The sequence below is a fragment of the Manis javanica genome, chromosome 9, assembly GCF_040802235.1.
Source record: "Manis javanica isolate MJ-LG chromosome 9, MJ_LKY, whole genome shotgun sequence".
In the NCBI taxonomy this organism is placed as follows: domain Eukaryota; kingdom Metazoa; phylum Chordata; class Mammalia; order Pholidota; family Manidae; genus Manis; species Manis javanica.
The window spans coordinates 90,617,850-90,640,877 of record NC_133164.1 but is presented as its reverse complement, the minus strand read 5'-3'; the positions used below and the strand labels follow the sequence as shown (position 1 = coordinate 90,640,877).

Genomic DNA, 23,028 nt, shown 5'->3' with positions numbered 1-23,028 from the left:
GTACACATATCTTTATTCCTGCTGTACCTGCACTGTGTCCTTTGACAAAATAAACTTTACCCATGAGTACAGCATTATGTTGAGTTGTATGAGTCCTTATGGCAAATCAAACTAGTGGGCAATCATGGGACCCCCTAAAGCAAACATCATGAAACAATCTGATTTGCCAATATCTACTTCTCTCATTATTTTTCAGAAGCTAAATGATCATAATCACAAACTCCTTAAATTTTATTAATTTAAGTTTATAGGAACAAGTTAACATAACAGGCCTGAGAATGCTATCCTTAGAAAGGCTTGATTGCAAGGTTGGCCCTTGGCTAGCATCTGGAAACTTGAATGATAAACAGTTCCCTACACTGATACAAAACTCACCTTACCTGACATGTGTGCCTCAAAATTATGCAGAGTACCTGTTTTCCTTCTGGCAGCCTGAAATTTTTGTACATTGCTAGGCAGAGGTACCTCTATGTGTTCCCATAAAAACACTGGCACTGAGGCCAACAGGCACATGAAAACATGCTCCACATCGCTAATCATCAGGGAAATGCAAATTAAAACCACAATGAGATAGCACCTCACACCAGTTAGGATGGCCATTATCCAAAAGACAAACAACAACAAATGTTGGCGAGGATGCGGAGAAAGGGGAACCGTCCTACACTGCTGGTGGGAATGTAAATTAGTTCAGCCATGTGGAAAGCAGTATGGAGGTTCCTCAAAAAACTCAAAATAGAAATACCATTTAACCCAGGAATTCCACTCCTAGGAATTTACCCTAAAAATGCAACAGCCCAGTTTGAAAAAGACATATGCACCCCTATGTTTATGTCAGCACTATTTATAATAGCCAAGATACGGAAGCAGCCTAAGTGTCCATCAGTAGATGAATGGATAAAGAAGATGTGGTACATATACACAATGGAATATCATTCAGCCATAAGAAGAAAACAAATCCTACCATTTGCAACAACATGGATGGAGCTAGAGGGTATTATGCTCAGTGAAATAAGCCAGGTGGAAAAAGAAAAGTATCAAATGATTTCACTCATATGAGGAGTATAAGAACAAAGAAGAAAACTGAAGGAACAAAACAGCAGCAGAATCACAGAACCCAAGAATGGACTAATAGTTACCAAAAAGAGAGGGACTGGGGAGGATGGGTGGGAAGGGAGGGATAAGGGCAGGGAAAAAGAAAGGGGCATTATAATTAGCAGACATAATGTAGGGGGTGGGGGGCACAGGGAGGGCAGTACAACACAGAGCAGACAAATAGTGATTCTACAGCATCTTACTGCACTGATGGACAGTGACTGTAATGGGGTATGTGGTGGGGACTTGATGATGGGGGGAGTCTAGTAACCATAATGATGCTCATGTTAACTGTAGATTAATGATACCAAAAAAAAAAAAAAAAACACTGGCACTAAGTCTGAGGAGTTTATTTGGGTTGACAGCATTTCCTATGTTTTGTCACAGTTCATTGTTGGAAGGACCGAACAAATCCTGTGTGACTTCCCTGGGAGAGGACTCTTGGAAGCCTGTGCTTGGTTTCTTCCAGACTTCATTCCATGCACTTTTCCCTTTGCTAATATTGCTTGTACCCCTAAGCTGTAATAAATCTAAGCCATTATTATGACTGTATACTCAATCCTGTGAGTCCTCCTAACCAATCATGAAACCTTTGGGTGGTCTTGGGAATCCCCAACAAAATCAACATATTAATAGAGAAATGAGTGTCTATTAGTCCAAGTGCAAAAATTCATATTTGGGTTCAAATTTCAATTCCAACATGTATTAGTTATATGTGATCCTAGCATTGTTACTGTATTTGCATAAACCTGGGCTTCTTTATTCCTCCAAATGAGAAAAACATATCCACCTTATAATCAGTCCCATTACACGAAGTTAAATGAGGTAATGCACAACACATTCATATACCATAGTACACACTCAGTACATATTAAATAGAGGCACTTTCTAGATGAAACAAAAAATCAGGAGCCTTTTATATTTGTACTGATGCAATGAGAATTCAAAAGGCCATTTGTAGTACAGAAAAGATGGGCTAAGAGATAAACTTTATATTCAACACTAACTCTATGAGTGATTTCCAGTACACATGACAGGACTGCTGGATGAGCTCAAGTACATAATAAGTACCTTTCTATACAATATAGTATTTTATACACACATATATGTATAAATAATAAGTATCTACTTCTAAACTGACCTCCCTAATAATAAGTGAATGTACTAATTAATTAGTACTGGGGCTCTGCTTGATGGTTACATTTCTCAAATTACTAAACTGGGACATTAGTACAAGACATTCTCTTATGTGTATATGAGGCATAAAATGCAACCAACCTAAGTCTGAAACCCATCAAACTGGAAGAGAAAACCCCAATGTAAAGAGAAATGAAACCCTGAAGTCATTCACTTACAGCCACCAACTTACCCCAAAGTGGTTTTTCAAGTGAATTCATATCCCAAATCCACGTCCCACATCTCCTGTTGAAAAATAAATGTCCTGAAGTCAGTTTATAACAGAATAACTCTATCCTCCCCCTTACCTCAGACACCCTGCTCCACTGGACTGTATACCAGCCATCACCTGCAGGAAAGGACCATGCCTTATTCAGCTACTTCATTAATGCTGAGCACAATTACCTGGCACACAATGGTGCTCAGGTAATGCCAATTGCATGAACAAGTGAGACAATAAAGTATTACTGAGATCTAACACCATACTCATAGGAAACACTACAGAAGTATCTTTCCTCCTCTTAGAAATCTAGGATATTAACTTTCCACGTTAAAAGCCAGACATATGGATAACACCTATGGCAGATACTGTTTGTTCCTTATCTCACCCCCATGTTCCATATTTTTCACTGCATCAGACCCCCAACTGAATTCAAGTCATCACTCTCTGGTAGACTACCTGTTCTTGATCAATCCAAGCCAACCATGGCTGGTCTATTTCCACTGCCAGTGCAAGCTACCAAATCTCAACCAATAAGACCTGAGAGGAAATCTGTGGGGAAGCATTCATGGAAAGCTTGCTTCAACACAGAGATGCTGAAGTCTCGAGAAGCTATACTTTGCTGCCCCTGGATATTGTTTGTATAGCATAAAGTGCTGCAGCCATCCTGAAGCCATGAGGAAAGCCCCATATCATCATGCTCAGGATGACAAAGTGCAAGCATGGGAAGTATATGGGACCCTGATGATATCATGGTGCCAATGAACAGACCAACCCCAAAATCTCCTATGACTGGACTTCTTGTTATCTGAGATGATAAAGCCCTCATTGTTTAACTGAGTATTCTACTATTACAGTAAAAAACATCACAACACACCATCCTGCAACCTTACTGATTTAAACAAACATGTATTCTGTGAAGAAAAAAATGAGATGTGAACCAGCAGAGTATCCAAATTAAGGACCTACTTTTACAGGCGATTGCATGCAAGCAGAATTTCAATATGAACTTAATAGCTACAAAATTGAACTTTGGGTATAACATGCCCTTTTTAGACACAGCATTTAATCTCACACAGAATCACATATCCCTAGTTCACTAAAACTCTAATAAACAAATATGTGCAAGACACTGCATTAAGTACATAAATATAAAAAAGGCTCAGTCCCTCAATGAGCTTGCAGTTTAGGGGGAGTGAGAACAAGGCAAGTTTGTGTGGCACTTTAAAACTTACAAAGTGCTTTTATATCTTTGTGACAGATGCCAAGTTATAAGACACTATAGTGCAATAAGGACAGAAATTGGTAGGAGAGAATGACTGAAAAATTGGCTTGAGTTAAGGAAAGGCAAAAGGACATTTCAAGTGGACAGAACAGTGTGGACTTAAACAGGGAGTAAGAAAATGTAGGGGATGTCTAGGGGACAGCAAACAGAAAAACTGGGAGATATGGTTGAAGGGATAGTTCGGAATAGGGGAAATCTTGACTGTCACCCTAAGTAGTTTGAAGAGCAATGGTCAAGGGAAGCTTTCCCATGTTTTTACTTCTACAAATGCCAAATCTTAAAACAGAACACTACAGTTTCAAAAAATGTACATCTTTCCTCCCATCCACGAACTCAGACACTAGGAAATACACTGTCACTGTCAACAATGGACGGCCCCAGGGATCCTGGGGAGAAGTTTCTAGTAAGTAAAGATCCAGCAGGAACCTCCTTTCAGGCCAGGGGCCTATGCTATTTTCTGGCCACGGAGTCCTCAAAGTCTCCAAGCTTTTGTTCGGCAGTTTTGCCAAAACATCAACATTACCCCTGAGTTCTATAATGCTGCCTCTTCCCCTCAAATTATCACTCTGTCTTCTTTCCTTTACCACCTTCTGTATATGCAGTTTTTATTCTCTGTTTCTAATTTCTCAACTCATCAACCCACATAGTCTGGCTTCACTTCAATGAAATTTTTTGTTGATCAAGTCACTCTGATGTCCCTGCTACCAAGACCAGTCTCTTTCTCAGACTCACTCTACTTATGTCTCAGCTTTTTCAACTACTTTTGGAATAGACAGGCTATAAATAAAATACATCTTTTTTTCTTGGCTCCCAGGATCATTCCTAGTTTTCCAACATTTCTGATCATTCTTTGCAGTCTATTTTACTGGCTTATCCCACTGTGCTCTGGATCTGTCCTCAGGCTGCATGACACTCTACACAACCCCTCTGGAAAATTCACTAGCTGTAAAGCTTCAACCACCATGTACCAATGGCTCCCATATCTGTATCTTCTTCAGGACTCTGGTTAAACTGCAAGCTCCTCCAGCATGGGAATTATGTTTTTCAAACTTACACCCTTAAAAATCTTATGAAATGTCTGACAACAGCAGAAACTCACATACAAAATAGTATCTCCATCCCAAGATTATTCTTTATCCTTTCCTGGTGCTTTACTTTCCATTTTGGCACCAAACACTAATGTACACCATAATATATATTAGTTTATTAACTATCTTGTAAATTTCATGAAGGCAAAGACTATTTTGTTCAATGCTTTTACTATAGCACCTGCAATAGTACCTGGCACATGACAGAAGAGTTCAGTGATTATTTGTTAAATGAATGAGATACAGGAAAGCAGTATCATATAAGAATGAATAAAGGTAATTGAACTTAAAGAATTAGAAGGTTGTGTTTAGGTAAAGGATAGATATATTTGATTAATTTGACTTTTCAAAATCAAATATTATTGAAAAGTAAAAGGTAAAATTGAAAAGGAAAAGGGAAAGTGAAAGTAAAAAGTAAAAGGTGGTTTAAGTAAAAACACAATGTATAACTTAAAAACCAAAGCTGAAGAAAGGAGTAAGAATACCAGTAAATTCCAAATAAAATGGGAAAGAGTTTAAAATCACTAAAAAAACACAAATATAGAACGCACAAAATGAAATGGTAGAAATATATCCCAATACATAAGTAATTAAAATAAAGATAAAAAGACTAAATGTATCCATTAAGAGTAAAGTTGTCAGTCTGGAATTTAAAAAAAAATAAAAGCTATATGCTATTTACACCAAAAGCTTAAGTATTCAGAAAATCAAAAGTGAAAGCATCTTTACCAAAGAAGACATACAGATGGCAATTAGGCACATGAAAAGATGCCCCACATCATATATCAGGGAAATGCAAATTTAATAAAAACAGTGAGATACCACTGCACACCTATTAGAATGGCCAAATGCTAGCAAGAAACTCTCACCCAATATTAACTATCAGAATGCAAAATGGTACAGCCACTTTGGAAGACAGTTTGGTAGTTTCTTACAAAACTTAAACTCTTACCATACCATCCAGCAATCATGTTCCTTGGTATTTACCCAAAGGAACTTTTATCCACATAAAAATCTGCACATGGATGTTTACAGTAGTTTTATTCATAATTGCCTACAGTTGGAAGCAACCAAGATGTTCATCAGCAAGTGAGTGGACAAATAAACTGGCATATCTAGATAATAAAATACTATTATTCAATGTTAAAAAGCAATGAGCTATCAAGCCATCAAAAGGCATGAAGGAAACTTGAATGTCTATTACTTAATAAAAGAAGCCACTCTGAGAAGGCTACATACTGTATGAGTCTAGAAAAGGCAAAACTATTGAGACAAAATAAAGATCTGAGGTTGCCTGGGGTGGAAGTCACGATAAACAAAGCACAGAGGATTTTTAAGGGCAGTAAAAACTCTGTATGATATTATAATTATGGGTATATGTCATATACATTGGGCCAAACCCACATAATATACTACCAAGGGTGAACCCATGGTAACTATGATAAACTATTGACTTTGAGTGATTGTGATTTGTCAGTATAAACTTATCCTGATTAAAAACAACAATAACCACTCTGGTGAGTGTTGCTGATAATGGAGGTTATGCATGGAGCAGGGGGCAGTAAGCATGTGGGAAATCTCTATGCTTTCCTCTCAATTTTATTGTAAACCTAAAACAGTTCTTAAAAAAATGAAGACTTTTTAAAAACTAAAAGCATGGAAGACTTACAGGAAGTTGGACTCTGAACAACAATTATAAAACTGGCAAAAATATAAAAACCACTACTTAAAAGCACTGGAAAACAACCAAAAGGCCGAAACTGGAGAAAAGCAAGTCCTTGAAAGACAGATACCATATACGAAGTGAGATTTGCCTTTATATAGCTACTTTCTGGAGTGCAGATACAAGCCTACATTGTGCAGAGTAACTAAATTTAAGAAGGAAGTCACAATCATATTGGCTTGTGGCATTAAAAGAAGTCTGGAGCCAAAAGAGCAACTGGAAAATGAAGAAGGAAATCATAGAAAAAAGGGAACCCCCAAATGTATATAAACTCCATCACAATCCTTAGCTGAGCCCTGAACCACACAACACAGGAGAGATTCCAGAGGCCCCAAAGAGAAGCAACAGGTAGGTGACCCAAAGAACTGAGCAAAGGTATCAGATGTTGCCCAAAGCAGGGGAAACAGTTTGGAGTACAAGTGTAGCCAGTAAACTGCCTGATAGAACAACAGCAGATCAACACTCTTTAAAAGAAAAAAGAACAGAGAAGACAAGTAGTGATTCTACAGCATTTTGCTATGCTGATGGACAGTGACTGTAAAGGGGTTTATAGGGGGGACCTGGAATAGGGGAGAGCCTAGTAAACATAATATTCTTCATGTAATTGTAGATTAATAATTAAAAAAAAAAAAAGAAAGAAAGGGGGATTACTCCCTGATAGGATAAAACTAACTGTAAATCAACGATTAATGCATGCTTTAAATATCCTTAATTTTGATCATTTAAAGGGTGTCAGATGATCAGCTATGGAAGTACATTTTTCCGATAATATTCCTTTCTCTTAAAAAAAAAAGCAGTTCCTGTATGGTGACCTCCAATAAGTTCTTCACAATGGTATAAAGGGCATATCAAAGTATGGGCAAAGGGTCTGTTTGTGTTTATACAGAGGATCAAAGCCTAATTTGGCTACTCAGAAAACGAACTAAGATACGATATGAAGAAGTTCCAACATCAACATACTCTGGAAGAGTCATTCCAGAAGATGATCATGAAAAAACTTCAACAAAGATCCTGGCGCTGTTGCAGTTGTAGCTGCATTCATCCCACTGGTTCCTGGAATTGCCATTGGAATGAAGGAGGAGATATCTAAGCTGGCCTGTACATACAGTAAAACAACAAATTTGACTGGATCTATACTGTTGGAACTCAACCAAGAATTAGGAGAAGTGCAAGTTGCAGCACTCCAAAATCTTGAGACTACAGACTATCTACTGTTAAAAGAACATATGGGATGTGAACAGTTCCCAGGAATGTGTTGTTTTAATTTGTCTGATTTTTCTCAAACTATTCAAATTCAGTTAGACAATCTCCACCATATTATAGATAAGTTTTCACAAATGCTTAGGGTGCCTAACTGGTTTTCTTGGCTTCACTGGAGATGGCTGGTAATTGTAGGTCTGCTTTGGTTATGTAACTATATTCCTATTATGTTAATGTGTGTGCGCAATTTAATGGGTAGTTTAAAACCTATACATGCTTAAGTTACTCTACAAGAAGATATGTCAAAGAAATAACCAATCTTCTCATGTTTTCTTCCATCTGCTACTTCTATAGCTTTTCTTCTTCCTTCCTAATTACAACCCTTAAATAGAATTCGTGCCTCATATCGAATTTACTGAGTATCATAATTCTTCCAAGTGGTAAAGATACCTCAAGACAAATGCTGGGCATAAAAGCCACAGGGCATAAATCTGCAAAGAAGTAAAAAGCTAACCTTTTCAAACAATATTGCTTCTCCCTCACTTAACCAACTTTACATTTCCCTGTATGGCCCCGGAAGATGACTGGTTAGCCAGAGATGGGTAAGATTTCTCAAGGGAGGAACAACCTAAGACAGGCACAGTCGCAGGGGGACCATCAGGTGAGAAATGGGGGATCAACAGAGGTGAGGCTTAGAACCTCACCCCCCCTGTTTTGAGAGAAATCTTCTGCATCCATGGATGTTTTGTTGCCCTTGTCTAGCTTGGATTAATACTTAGCCTATAGGCAAACACCTGATCATCTACATTTGCTTTCTTACAGCACTAAACTATGTTTTCTACCTTTATCTTGTATCTACCTACCACTTCAGCATATTATTAAAAACAATAATAATAATAATAATAATAATAATAATAATAAGGGAGAAATGTGGGATTCACATATAAATCAAGTATAAAATCAAATGAATATTCATATTTGACCTGATTATTTATAATTCATAATGTGTGATCAAAACCGAAAGTTTCTGTGATGACTGCCCTTGTACTGTTCCACCATGTAAGAACTTATAAGAACTATTCACTATGTAAGAATTGTTCACCAAGTAAAAAAAAAAAAAAGAAAGAAAAGAAAAAAGAATTTTGGGCCACAAAAACATCAAATAAACAATAACAAATTACTAGACAGGAAAATAAACAGAAAGATGTTACCCACAGCCAAGAAAAAAAGCAGTCAATAGGCATCGAACACAAGTACATACATGTTGTAATTAGTTCACAAGAACTACATAACTGCTACTGTAAATATGTTCAAGAACTTAATAATAAACAACAAACACAGAGAACTCTCATCAGCCAAATGAAAACTATAAAGCAACAATACAGGATCATGCAGAACCCAGAAAAACAGTCTGAAATGGAAAATTCACTCGACAGGTTTAACAGCAGATCAGAGACAAGAGAATATAGGCTGCTCACCCTAAAGGCACATAAAAAGCAATTATACTATCTGAAGATTTGAAAGAAAAGAAAAAATGAACAGAGACCCTCAGCAAGCTATGACATAACACCACACACACACAAAAAAAAAAAAAACCCCAAAGATTTAAGAATTGGAAAGAAAAAGAAATGAAAGGAAACCCAAGAAATTTAAAAACTAATAAGGACTTCTAGCAAGGTCACCAGATACAATTTCAACATATAAAATTCAGTTAATTCTTTTGCCAATAACTGAAAAAATGCTCAGACTTAAAAAAAAAATAGCATGCTTACATATGAAAGGTTTAAAGAAGTCTCTCAATATCAACCTATATATTAAATGTAGTTCCAACTGAAATCTTTTTTTGCCAAAATTTAAAAGATCCTAAGATCACATGGATCAGGAATAATGAAAACCAATACAATTTTGAACAATGTGAGATAACTACCATTTATCAAACTATAGTAATAAAGTCAGTGTGATACATAAGCAGAGATAGACAGCTCTAGTATCAGATGCACACAAATACGCAAACTTTATTATGACAGAGGTTGCACTAAAAATCTGTGAAAAGAATGGGCTACTTAATATTCATCCAATTGTAAAAATAAAAGTCCTAACTCCTCATATCATACAAAAAAATTACCAATGGATTTAAGATTTAAGGATATATACTTCTGAAACTTTAAAATAAAATATAGGCAAATATTTTCATGTCCTTAGTGTGGGGAAAATGGAGATTTCTGACCAGAATTCCCTCCTGGCCTTAATAGCACCCATCATATAAGAGCCTGTTAGCACATCTATGGGATGTTTATCAGGGACAGAGTGGCTCATCAGTCATGGGATTACCTGCCCAGGGCAGGGGTAGAGAAGAAACACCCCTTCTCTCTTCTCCCTGTGTTCCTGGTATGTAATTGGTCAGCCATCTGCCAGTCATCAGGGACCTGCCCACAGAGTTCCTCCTGGTAGGAGAGGTGGTGAGATAGGGCAAGAAGATGGGGGCTAGCCCTCACCTTAATTCAGTCTCATCAAATTCACAGAAAACTTGCCCCAGCAGGAAACCCCCTCCTCCCAGAGCAACACTTGGGTAGGGAAAAATTTCTTAAACAATACTCGAAAATCACAAACCATAAAAGAAAAAATGAAAAATTTCTATTTCATGAAAATTTAATTTTTTCAACAAAACCAAAGAAATCATAGCTAAGTGATAAGCCAAAGACTAGGGTGAAACATCTAACACCTACAATAAAAATAATTAAACAATGATTAGTATCAGAATGTATTAAAAACTTTTCCAAGTCAAAACAAACAACATACAAGTGAAAAATGCCTAAAAGATATGAATGGGCAAATCACAGACAAGGAACCACAAAAAGCCAATGAACATATGAAAAAAAAAATGCTCGGCAACAGTAGTACTCAAGGAAGTAAAATTAACTTCATCAGATTAGCAAAAAAAAAAAAAAAATGCTCAAGTAAGGAATAATGAAAGGGGACATTCATACAATGTTGTTCCAAGTGCAATCTGGCACAGCCACTTTGGAGAGCAATCTGGCAATATCTAGAAAAGCTGAAGAAAGCACTACCCTGTCACTCAGTAATTCTACTTCTACATGCACACCCTGGAGAAACTCTTGCCCATTTTTATTGACACACATACAAAGACAGCAGCACTGTTTATAATGGGGAGAAAAAAGGTAACAACCTAAATGTACATCAAGAATAGAACTGAAAACTGAACTGTATAACAGAATACTAAATAGCAAATAAAATTAAACTAGAACTATGCACATCAATATGGGTTAACAATGAAAAAAAGCAAGGATACATGCTAAGTAGTATGATCCATTTATATAGTTTTGAATATTAAAGCATATTAAAGACATGGTTCATGGAAACAAACATATTTATATAAAAATATAATAATATGCATGAGAATAATACACTGAATTTATATTAAGGTTATTTCTGAGGAGACAGAGAAGGGTTCAATTATATTGGAACTTTTCCTATATATATAAATGACCTAAATTCTGGCAGACTCCAGCTGCTCACCATCTATCTACTGTCTTAAAAATCAAACTGCTGTATTACTAAGAGTGGCAATATACATAGCCTGCCATGCAGAGTATGGTAGCCAATCAGATAAAATAGGAATCATTGGGTGGGCTGTAGAAAAGTATTGAAAGGGAAAGACCCCACTGGGAAATGGGCTCTTTTCTCCTTACCCTTCCTTTATCCTGTTTGGAACATAAACACAAAGCATGGAGCTGCAAGGGCTTTCTTTGCAAAAATAAAATGACCTTGAGAAAGCACGCTACAAGCTAAGGATTGCAAAGCAGAACAACAGGAGTAGGATGCTTTGCTTGAACATCACATAGCTCCCACATCCTGAGAGAAAAACTCTCTTGAAATACGATTTTGGGGTGAAGAAAGGGTACAAGGGTCTTTTAGATGTAACCAAACCTAATGCTAAATGACATAGAAGCAAATAGGGAAAAATGTTAAGATAAGACATAGGGCCCATTCACAGTTGCATCAAAAAGAAAAAAATACCTAGGAATAAACCTAACAAAGTAAGTGAAAGACCTATACCCTGAAAACTACAAGACACTCTAAAGAGAAATTAAAGAGGACACTAACAAATGGAAACTCATCCCATGCTCTTGGCTAGGAAGAATTAATATTGTCAAAATGGCCATCCTGACTAAAGCAATCTACAGATTCAATGCAATCCTTATCAAAATACCTACAGCATTCTTCAACAAACTGGAACAAATAGTTCTAAAATTCAAATGGAACCCCAAAAGACCCCAAATAGCCACAGCAATGCTGAGAAGGAAGAATAAAGCAGGGGGATCTTGCTTCCCAACTTCAAGCTCTACTACAAAGCCACAGTAATCAAGACAATATGGTACTGGCAAGGCAATATGGTACTGGCATAAGAACAGACCCACAGACCAGTGGAACAGAATAGAGAGTCTAGATATTAACCCAAACATATATATTCAATTAATATACAATAAATGAGCCATGGACATACAATGGGGAAATGACAGCCTCTTCAACAGCTGGTGTTGGCAAAACTGGACAGCTACATGTAAGCGAATGAAACTGGATCACTGTCTAACACCATAGACATAAGTAAATTCGAAATGGATCAGAAACCTGAATGTAAGTCATGAAACCATAAAACTCTAAGAAAAAAACACAGGCAACAATCTCTTGGACATAAACATGAGCAACTTCTTCATGAACATATCTCCCCAGGCAAGGGAAACAAGCAAAAATGAACAAGTGGGACTATATCAAACTAAAAAGCTTCTGTACAGCAAAGGACACCATCGGTAGAACAAAAAGACATCCTACAGTATGGGAGAATATATTCACAAATGACAGCTCCAATAAAGGGTTAACATCCAAAATATATAAAGAGCTCACACACCTCAACAAACAAAAAGCAAATAATCCAATTAAAAAATGGGCAGAGGATCTGAATAGACACTTCTCCAAAAGAAATTCAGATGGCCAACAGATTATCATCAGATTACTGAACTGAATCCCATCTGTTAAAAACTTAATAAATTTCAGAGCCATTTTGTAAAGGGCATCATTCTCAAACAGGAATTATTCCATTTGTTTTTTTATCCTAATGGTCCAAGAGGTGGCTGGTATCCACATCACGGTTGCACCTCCTAGGTCAGTATTTAAGGGGAAGCAAAGGCTACATGCTAGATACTAGGTGGTAGTAAAGCCAGTCAAAATCCACAAAAAAAGAAAATTACAGACCAATATCCCTGATGAACATAGATGCAAAACTGCTCAACAAAATATTAGCAAACCAAATTAAAAAATACATCAAAAACTGAAGTTAAGTGGACTCAACATTCTAGTTGGCAACCTTACACAGCAAGCAATACAGTGAAAGACAACCCTCAAATTATTTAACATAGAAGGGTTCTTACTGTTTCTCATCAACTGAGCTAATTTCTGTTATGGGAGATGCAGCCCTGTTACACAGTAGCTGTTTACATTGCCAACTTCCTTAATTCCATCATGTTCTTAATTTTCTTGTGCTATGAATAGTGTTTCATGAACTTGTAGTAGTTCTCTTCAGCTGGCTGGACAGCATATTCACTTGAGCCCACCATGCACAGTCTACAAACCAGGCCTAATTGGCACTTTATTGTATATGAAAACACCATACAGAATTGGGCAGAGGATCTGAACACTTTTCCAAAGAAGAAATTCAGATGGCCAACAAAACACATAAAAAGATGCTCCACATCACTAATCGTCAGAGAAATGCAAATTAAAACCACAATGAGATATCACCTCACACCAGTTAGGATGGCCAACATCCAAAAGACAAACAACAAATGCTGGCGTGGATGTGGAGAAAGGGGAATCCTCCTACACTGCTGGTGGGAATGTAAATTAGCTCAACCATTGTGGAAAGCAGTATAGGGTCCTCAGAAAACTAAAAATAGAAATACCATTTGACCTGGGAATTCCACTCCTAGGAATTTACCCTATGAATACAGAATCCCAGATTCAAAAAGACATATGCACCCCTATGTTTATTGCAGCACTATTTACAATAGCCAAGAAACGGAAGCAACGTAAGTGTCCATCAGTAGATGAATGGATAAAGAATATGTGGTACATATACACAATGGAATATTATTCAGCCTTAAGAAGAAAACAAATCCTACTATTTGCAGCAACATGGATGGAGCTAGAGGGTATTATGCTCAGTGAAATATGCCAGGCAGAGAAATACAAGTACCAAATGACTTCAGTCATCTCTAGAGTATAACAGCAAAGCAAAAACTGAAGGAACAAAACAGCAGCAGACTCACAGAACCCAAGAATGGACTAACCAAAGAGAAAGGGACTGGGGAGGGTGGGTGGGAAGGGAGGGATAAGGGGATTAAGGGGCATTATGATTAGCACACACAATGTAGGGGGGCTATGAGGAAGGAAGTACAGCACAGAGAAGACAAGTAGTGATTCTACAGCATCTTATACATCCACTGATGTGGATACCAGTGACCGTAATTGGGTATGTGGTGGGGACTTGCTAATGGGGGGAATCTAATAACCACAATGTTGCTCATGTGACTGTATATCAATGATACCTTAACAAAAATTCCATTTCAACCTAAGCTTATTTTGTCGATATCCCCTAAAACCCTAATACGAAAGACACCTTATAAAGAAAATGCAGATAAAAAGTAAATGAGGATAAAATTTAAAATAAAACAAAACACCAATGGTAAGTCAAAGACCATCATGTAAAAAATGTCCAAAAGAATCTTAATTTTGATGAAACTAGGTAACTGGAATTCTGGAAAACTGGGGTTTGTAATGAGAAGGGTTTAATGTGACATAAAGCCCTGCAGTAGGTATATGTACACTGTTACATGTATATTGCTCTTTACTGTGGTAGGTATATAAATTTGTTTTTAGAAAGCTTTTACTCTATTCACTGACAGGGAAGAATTGGGAAGTTCTTATAAGAAAGAATATCTGGATTTGGACCAACAGAGGTAGTACTTAGGGCCAAAGTATGGGCTTTCATTTCCTGTGTCTTGAAGAAAGAGGTGGAAGATAAAGCCAACATTCTTCTCTGTCATCCTAGTTTATACCTTTAATTAGAAGCTTCATTATTCCATTTGTCACACTATTGTTATTATTTGCTTATACATCTGTCTCTGCCAAACTGTAGCTCCTTGAGGACAGAGACCAAACATCATTTCAATTTTGTATCTTTTCAATACCTAGGAGTGTGCTCAAAGTACACAATAGACACTAAATAAAATGTTTCATAAATAAGCAAGTGAATCTTTGTTTAGTTTGGCTGAAACAATTAGTGGAGCAGAAACTCAGGTACAAATAGGCATGAAACAAAAGAAGGAAATGATAAGAGATGATTTAGACTCTTTTCATACCAAAGTACAGAGACAGCCTCAGGCAACAGAGTTTACTTCAAAACACATAAAAGCAGACTGCAAGGCATCCCTCAATATTCATGTCTGCTTTTTTCTGCAGTTAGATCTCAATTTTTATAAGCACATGGACTGCTTCCCAGTCTCCCTTGCAGTGAACTTCTAGTTGACAAAATATGAAAGAAGTCTTGTGTGCCACTTCCAGAGGTACCTAAAAAGGACTATCTAAAAATAGAAGAATGTCCCTTCTATTTTTCTCCACCCTGTTGTGTGGAACAAGAAAGTGATGGCTAAATCACCACTTTAAGACCACAAGGATGAAGACTATACCCAAGGTGGCTTTCTATACCCCAGCAAGTCAGAACATCCAGGATCCCAGAAAGTCATGGGGCTACCATACCAATGGTGAGCTATGTCCAGACTTAGACATGAAAGAGAAGCACCTACTCTTCCTTGTTTCAGCTATTCTTATTCTGGGTTTCTATAACCAATACTTATAACAAACCCAGTCCTACAGAACACATGCAAGCAACGCAGGAATCCAAAGATAGGGCAGAAATGACCAAGGAGCTGAGACTTATGCGAAGCAGAAATGCAAAAGCCCCGAAGAATACAAGGACCCCAACACCAGGAATTAGCAGGGTAGTTCCTCAAACTACATGATGATGAAACATCACTCCAGAAGCCTGCATCCTGCTCTTCTCATCCCCAAGCAATCTACTTTCTGCTCTATCTCTTTCCTCCCCATCATCACATCCTCAGACTGCCTATGGATGATCATAGCTTTTTAACTCATGGCATCATTAGACTGAGAGTTTCTCTCTCTGCATGGAACTTAAATTCTCAGTAACAGAATGGAGCTCGCTGGCCTTACTTAACCTTTTCCAGCTAGGTCCTACCACAGTAGCTACTACTGACCTGGCTGCCTTGGGTCTGATGCACATTTCTGAGGTATAAAACACAGCCAAATAAGAGAACCTTTGAAGACGGAGTTTCTTCTGGAAGGTAATATAAATACAGCTGATGCTATGACTGATACACTTCACATGCAATGGTCAGAATCTATTTTAAATTCCAGCCTCTAGAAGCAAAAGACACAAACCAAGATATCTGATCCAGAATCCTGAACCCCACTTGCCAAGGATATGGTCTGGGATTTTACCTATGTTAGAATTCAAACCCAAAATTATACTTAAAAAAGGATGAGGGACAGAGGTGGGAAAGGTTTTCCATTAATGGGAAGTAAAGAAGCTGCTACAATTATTCCTTTCCCAGTACACATTGCAACAATTGAGAAAGTGGAAAGTCTATTTTCCAGAAAGAACCAGGGATCCAATCTAGAAACTGATATTTCCTCTCTTGCAGATTTTTTTCTAATTAACTAGTCTTAAAGTGGCTTTAATAAATAAGAGGTAAGAAAACAATGACATTTTTAAATATCTATTACCTACATTTGTTCCATGAGGGTAAATAAGTCTTGAAGCCTAAGCTTAATCAAAAAGTTGAAGGGGAGATGAAATTTTATATTGTCATGATCCTGTGACAGTCATTAGTACTACCCACCAAATATTTCAGATTCTCTTCAAAAGCACATGGTAGATTTGTACTTTTCCATCCCCTTGTAACATGGGTTAGTCATGTGACTTGCTTTGACAAGTGATATGTGAACAGAAATGATATGGCTTACTTCCACACAGAAGCTTTAAGATTCAGTGCACAATTTGCCCTGCTCTCTATCCCTGCAAGACAGTGCTGGCAACATTCAAGACAAAGTGCTCCCTCAGCTTGGGTCCCAAAGGGAGATGAGGCAGAGCAGAATCCCGAGCCAACCAGCAACGAAGCCAATAAGTTGGGTCATTTCAAGCCACTGAGATTTGGGGGCTGCATGTTAGTATGGCAAGAGTCATCCTACCTTGACATGTACAAATATGAAGGCCTAAATATTCATAATTCTTTCACCACAACTGCTAATATAAAGACTTGTTTTCACAGTGTTGTAATTTCTTTTGATGCTAAAAAGAACAGTATTAAATAAACATAGGCAGACAGGTGAAGCCTTAAAGCAAGGGAGACCTAATTTAGGCCAAAGTTAAGCTGGAAAAAAGTCTCTGTCTAGAAGAGCCAAATATAAACACTTTAAAGCTACTCATTTTAAGATTGTCAAAATATTGATAAACACTGAGGTGAGAAAATGAATATAAGGCAGTTCGTTATATTATTCTACCTTTATATGTACATATTTGGATTTTCCACAATAAAAAGTTAAACAGAAAGAGAGAAAATGAACAAAACAAAAAACAAAAACAAAAAGAAACCAAAACAGAAAAAGTGCTACTGGTTTTAAGCCCTCAGAAAGAAAAAACTTTTAAAAACACTCCTAAGAGACTGGCAGTGCTACTTACAGACAAGTTGTAGAAATGGACTCTAAAGGTTACTAGATTATTGTAAAAACCTGGGCTGGTTCAGTTTTTCAAAAAACATCTCCTTAACTCCTAATTAAGTTTAACCAGATATTTCTCATCAGTTCCAAAATTAGAGGATACTTGAGATAAAAACCACATTATAACTTATCCATGGCAACCTCCTTGTTATTACTGATAGGGGAATGTAAGTCTGGTGACATAGTTAAGTGATAGCAAAGCAGAAACTAAAACTCAGGTCCTGTGATTCTAATTCATGCACTTTCTACCTGGCCAGGCTAGGGTGCTAGCCTAGCCTATTTAACAATATCTTGATGTTTTCTTTAACCATCCAGCAGAAGGAATCTTGTTATCTCTTCCCAACTATAATTCTGCAGAGACATCAGTTGGGATGTTAGTAGCTGTAAGTGAACAGAAATCACACCTCCAAGTGCTTAAATGTAAGCAAATTTACTGTTCACATAACTGCTCATCAAGGGACAGACTGGAATTCAGGACTGGCTTAACTTAGTTTCAGCTTAATCCCCGTGCAATTCTCTCAGCTCTGTCACCTTCTTGAGCTGGCTTGCTCCTTGAGTTTGATAAAACTGTTGCTGCAGCTCAGAACATCACATTCACATATATGATAACATTTACAGTGGTGGCCCCTTCCTATGCCTCAGACAAGGGGAAAAAAGTCTTTCCCAGAGGCTTCTGAAAACTTTCCTCAGCCTAAATTGGTAACATGCCTATTTCTGAATCAATAACTAGCAAGGGGGATGGGACTTCCATGACTGCCTTAGATCACTCAGAATTCACCACTCACGATCACAGTGGGGAAGAAGAGAAGCTATGACCCACAGAGAACAACGTGTCACAAGGAAAGCCAGTAATGCCTAACCCACAGCCCAAGGAGCCCTCGCAAGTTGAGGAGCTACCTCATTAACTCTTTTTCAATAAATCACATAATCCGATGAGTGTGTATGTGTATGAGTGAGAGAGGGAGAGGGAGAGGGGAAGAGAAACATGGTACTACCATTTAAAAATATGCAGATACTATAAAATTAATAAACTCCAAATCCATTAAAAAATATTAATTGATGGTTATTTTTTTAAACAGCATAGAGGTAATGGAGCACCAGACTACTTGGGCTTGCACCCAGCTCAGAAACCTACTATTGGATAAGTTCACATCACTGGTTACCCACCATCACAAGACTGTTGTGACCATAAAGGGGCAGCATGTAAGGGTCTAAGATCACAGTACAAATTGTACTGATCAAGGCACTAAATAAATTCTAATGATTATTTGTCTCAATATAAGTTAACTACGATGTTGTGAAGAATCATGATTTTTTTATGTTGAAAATGGACCTGTATGAGACATTTTTTTAAGTTACCAGCACCCATCTGGTTCCTCATTCCTAATTTCCTTTTGGAGAATTTCCCCTCTCCTGCTTTGTATAATCTTGCTGAGAATATATATCCATGTGTCTACATTCCCACTATGAAGACCAAAGGGATTCCTGGAAGTTCCTGCAAGTAAATCCCTCCTCTTAACACTGGACCCAGGCTCAGCCCATTGGATGTCCTCTCCAGGAATTTGAAATCTGGAGCAAGTTAACTTTCAGAGATGAAAGAAACAGGTGGAGTTTATTCATCCCAGTGGTGACATCCTGATCAGATCACTCCTGTAATTCTTTTCCAGCCCCCAAGAGCAGCCTTAGTTTCCACCTGTTTCCAAGCTTGGTTCTCTAGCTGTCCCTCAGTTCTGTGTTGCTGATTCCTTTCCAATAAATTCGCTCTTGCTTATTAAGTTAGGTAGATCTGGATTCTACTGCCTGCAACCAAAGAACCCACCCAAGATCAGTCACTGGAGTAAAGCATTGAAGGTACTATGCTGAGACTCAAGAATGGAACGAGGAATCTGTGAGGATGAGAAAGGCAAGTGTTAGAAACACGTGCAGAGAAAGGAAGTGTAGGGAGAAGCCATTAGGCTAAGACAAGCAATGGGATAAGGTTTACTCCAGTGTATGTATGTGAAGGGCTGCCCCAGAGATCTGGAGAACCACAGTGAGAGACAAAGTTACATGGGAGGAAGACAGTCCACCTCTCTCTCATGGAAGTTTCCTGCCTGGTGAAATTCTAGGGCAAGTATTTTTATGAGACCTCTTTGAAAGAGCTCTGTGATAGAGCTCAGGTTCACTGGTGCTATCCATACAGTCATACACAGGGGAAAGTCTTCTCTCAGGGGAATCCTTTTTCTCTAGTTCAGCACATATTAGCGTACAGAAAGTTCAAGTTCACAATGAAACTCTATTATAATTCAATAGTATTTAAGGACAGTGTACATTTAGAGGTGAGAGAACAGTATAAAAGGTCCCCAGCTGGCTTGGTTCCAGTTTAAAGTCCTCAGCAATTTATTCCAGGAATTCTATTTCACTAGACTACACTCTACTTTGACTTATCTACCTTTCTCCATCTTCCTGCCCAATCTGAGTCTAGCTACTGTTTTTAACTTCCTTTTTGAGTCTTTGGAGAAAATAATTTTTTCTAGCTCCACTCAGATAAACCCATGCTAAGTGACTTTGTGCTTCTCTGTGCTCTGATGCAGTCTACTCTAACCTCTGTCTCAGATTCTCTACAAATTCTCTCCTGTTTTTCCTGGTCTCCATAGCACCTTCTCTCTCCAAAATGCACATTCCCTATCTTCTCCCATCTCTCAAAGTGCACCCCAAATTTAACTTTATAATAATGCCCACCAGCAAATCCAACTGGTGGTTTCTCTCCTCTCTAGTTTAGTTACCATATCCCTTCATCATGTTTTAACTATTCACACAATATACACACACACACACCCAAAAACAAAAAACCTTGAGGCAATGCTCATATGGCAAAGACTCCATGGGGTAGAAGAATGACTTTTCACTGTGTACCTTTTGGTACTGTCACAACATTTTACCATGTTTTTTTTCCTATTTAAAAAATTCCCAATATTTAATAATGCAAAAAAATTACCTTCCAATTATTCTAACAATAGTATTTTTAGGCAGAAACATGTGGACATTAGATGGAGAGAAGCACCCCTAAATTCATAACTGTTTTTGTCTAGTTTTGTTTGGAGGGTGGCAAGTGGACAGACCTCTGGCTTTAAGATCTGGTTACTAAACAGATGAACATTCTTCCATTGCAGAAAGTTTAAGGGACATCTGAAGACCTTTTCCAAGCCCCTTCCACTCAGAAAGTCATACTGTGAGTACTTTCAGGTTCCCAGGGATGGCATGCTGTGTAATCACTGCCACTTCTCACAAGTCTGGGAGTTGCTAGTAAATCAGAACAGAACAGGTGAGGACGGGCAATCAAGCATCTCTGCTGGGTGTGGGTAAAGCGAATTCCAGGGAGACCCCTACCTTGTCTGCCCTAAGCAAAACAGACCAGTCCAAATCTTTTTACATATTATTTTATTATTGTTTTATTATTATGAGTATTTTACATAGGATATTTTCAATAATATTACAATAGCATATTGTGATAGTTAAATCTGAACTGTGAATTAGTCAAAATCATTTAGACCTGCGCCCAAAAGATTTATCCTTATATTCTGAGACATCTTCACAGAACCATATAACCTTCCCCACTGAGCTGATAAATCCAGCACCAGATTCACCATCTTCTTCCCCACTTCCAAGCCCCCTCTATCCTCTGTCAGCTGCAATGCTCAAGCTGCCTTCTAACACTGTCCTCAGCAGCCTCCATCCTGGTGATCTGTCTTTTGGCTTGGGCCCAACACCAACCTGCCTATCAATACTTTAGTCTGATACCTCAGCCAAAACCAAACCCAGACACAAGCTACCACCCATGGTCTCGTGCACAGATCCCCTCACTCCACCAAACCCAGGATTCTGGTTTCACATAATTAGTTACCAATATAAAAGTTGAACAACCTTTGTAACTATGCCTTACTGGACACATAAAAAAAAAATCCCTCACACCTACTGGACCCCTCGGCCTTTCAATCCTTAACACTAGGTAAGTCTCACTGTTCAGTTTTTCTGCTCCAACTTCCAGGATATTAGTATTACAGAGAAACAGGGCTGAGACAAGGTTGGCAGAGTACACTGTAAACCCATGCTAACTAGCCAGACGGAGCCCTTACTGCTCTTTACAATTCCTCTCCCTTTCCGTGTGTGCACCATCACAGACCATCCAACAGATCCTGGCCTCTGACTTTGTCTCTCCTGCTGAGATTAAGTCCCCTCTACCACACTTGCACCTCGCATGCCTTCTGTTCCCCTCACAGTCATCCTCCTTTCCAAGGACAATGCTCTCCACCCATACACTTAATTGCACCCCTTTCTACAGCCTTGCTCATAAATACTCCTCTCCTCTCTTTCACACTCAACAGACCTTTCTCCTGAGGTAGCTTTTAGGAAACCTAGCCCAAAGATGAGGGTTTTTGTCCCTTCCCTCCCCACAAAACAAGATTCTTAAAAATTGAATTGCCAATATTTAAAAATCAGGACATTTCACAGGAAAACTCAGATTTCTGGCTTCCCCGGACAAACAGAATTCTCTGCCACCACTGAGTGAGCATGCCCAAACAGCAAAATCCTAGGAGCTGATTACTGGGCTCTCACAGGCCACACCCTATTGCTTAAAAAAATTGGCTCTGCTCCTTCCTATCCTAAAAGACATTTCCCTTCAGCTATCCCCACTGCAAGCTACCTACTCCTCCTCCTTCCTGTCCATAATACTTCCTCCAGAAACGGTCTACACTTGCTATCACCATTTCACCATGCACTCCCTCCTACCCCCTTATAATATGATTTCTGCTGTTACCTCTCTGCTGAAACTACAGAAAACAGAGAAAGAGGAAGGGCAAAAAATCTTTTCACATTCTTGCCTGCTCAATGGCACAAGCCATCAGTGCCCCACCATTCTTTGTAAGGTCTCCTCCCATGACTTTCTTGACTCTGCCCTCTTGTAATTCTCCTGCTGAGGAAATCAAGACCTTCCAACAGTTAGCACATGGAAACCCTTCTAAATGCCTTACAGGCCCAAACAGTATATTCCTCCCCTGTAACACTGCCACAGCCATCCCAGGTCCTGCAATCTCTCTCAAGGTAAAAAACAGAGAAGACTCAGTCTAAACCCTGGCCATAGTCTTGCACCTGTGAGGGAAGCACAGTGATTTTATTAGACATTTACTGGTCACTTTCCAGGTGGCAGGCACTGGTGCTTAAGAGAAGATCCTAACCCTTGCCTAAGTAATTCAGTCTAGAAGGGTTACAGATGGATGAACAGTATCAGCATGATACATGATAGACAAAGAAGAAAAGAAGCGCTATGGGGCCAAGGAGGGCAGAGCTGCTTGCTGAGAGAACTAGAGCCATCTTGACCTCAGATAGGCCC

The 23,028-nt window shown here is 38.4% G+C and overlaps 1 protein-coding gene across 3 annotated transcripts in view; it reads right to left on the bottom strand.

Annotated features, from left to right (window-relative positions):
* GALNT1 (polypeptide N-acetylgalactosaminyltransferase 1) overlaps positions 1-23,028 on the bottom strand; it is a 131,043-nt gene that overhangs the window by 97,474 nt on the left and 10,541 nt on the right. For 2 of the 3 annotated variants that reach the window (XM_037017478.2, XM_037017484.2), the window contains exon 2: positions 2,462-2,514. The exons of the other annotated variant lie outside the window; for it this stretch is intronic. The gene's annotated coding sequence lies outside the window, so the exon portion shown is untranslated. The remainder of the gene's footprint in view (positions 1-2,461; positions 2,515-23,028) is intronic. 3 annotated transcript variants of the gene reach the window in all.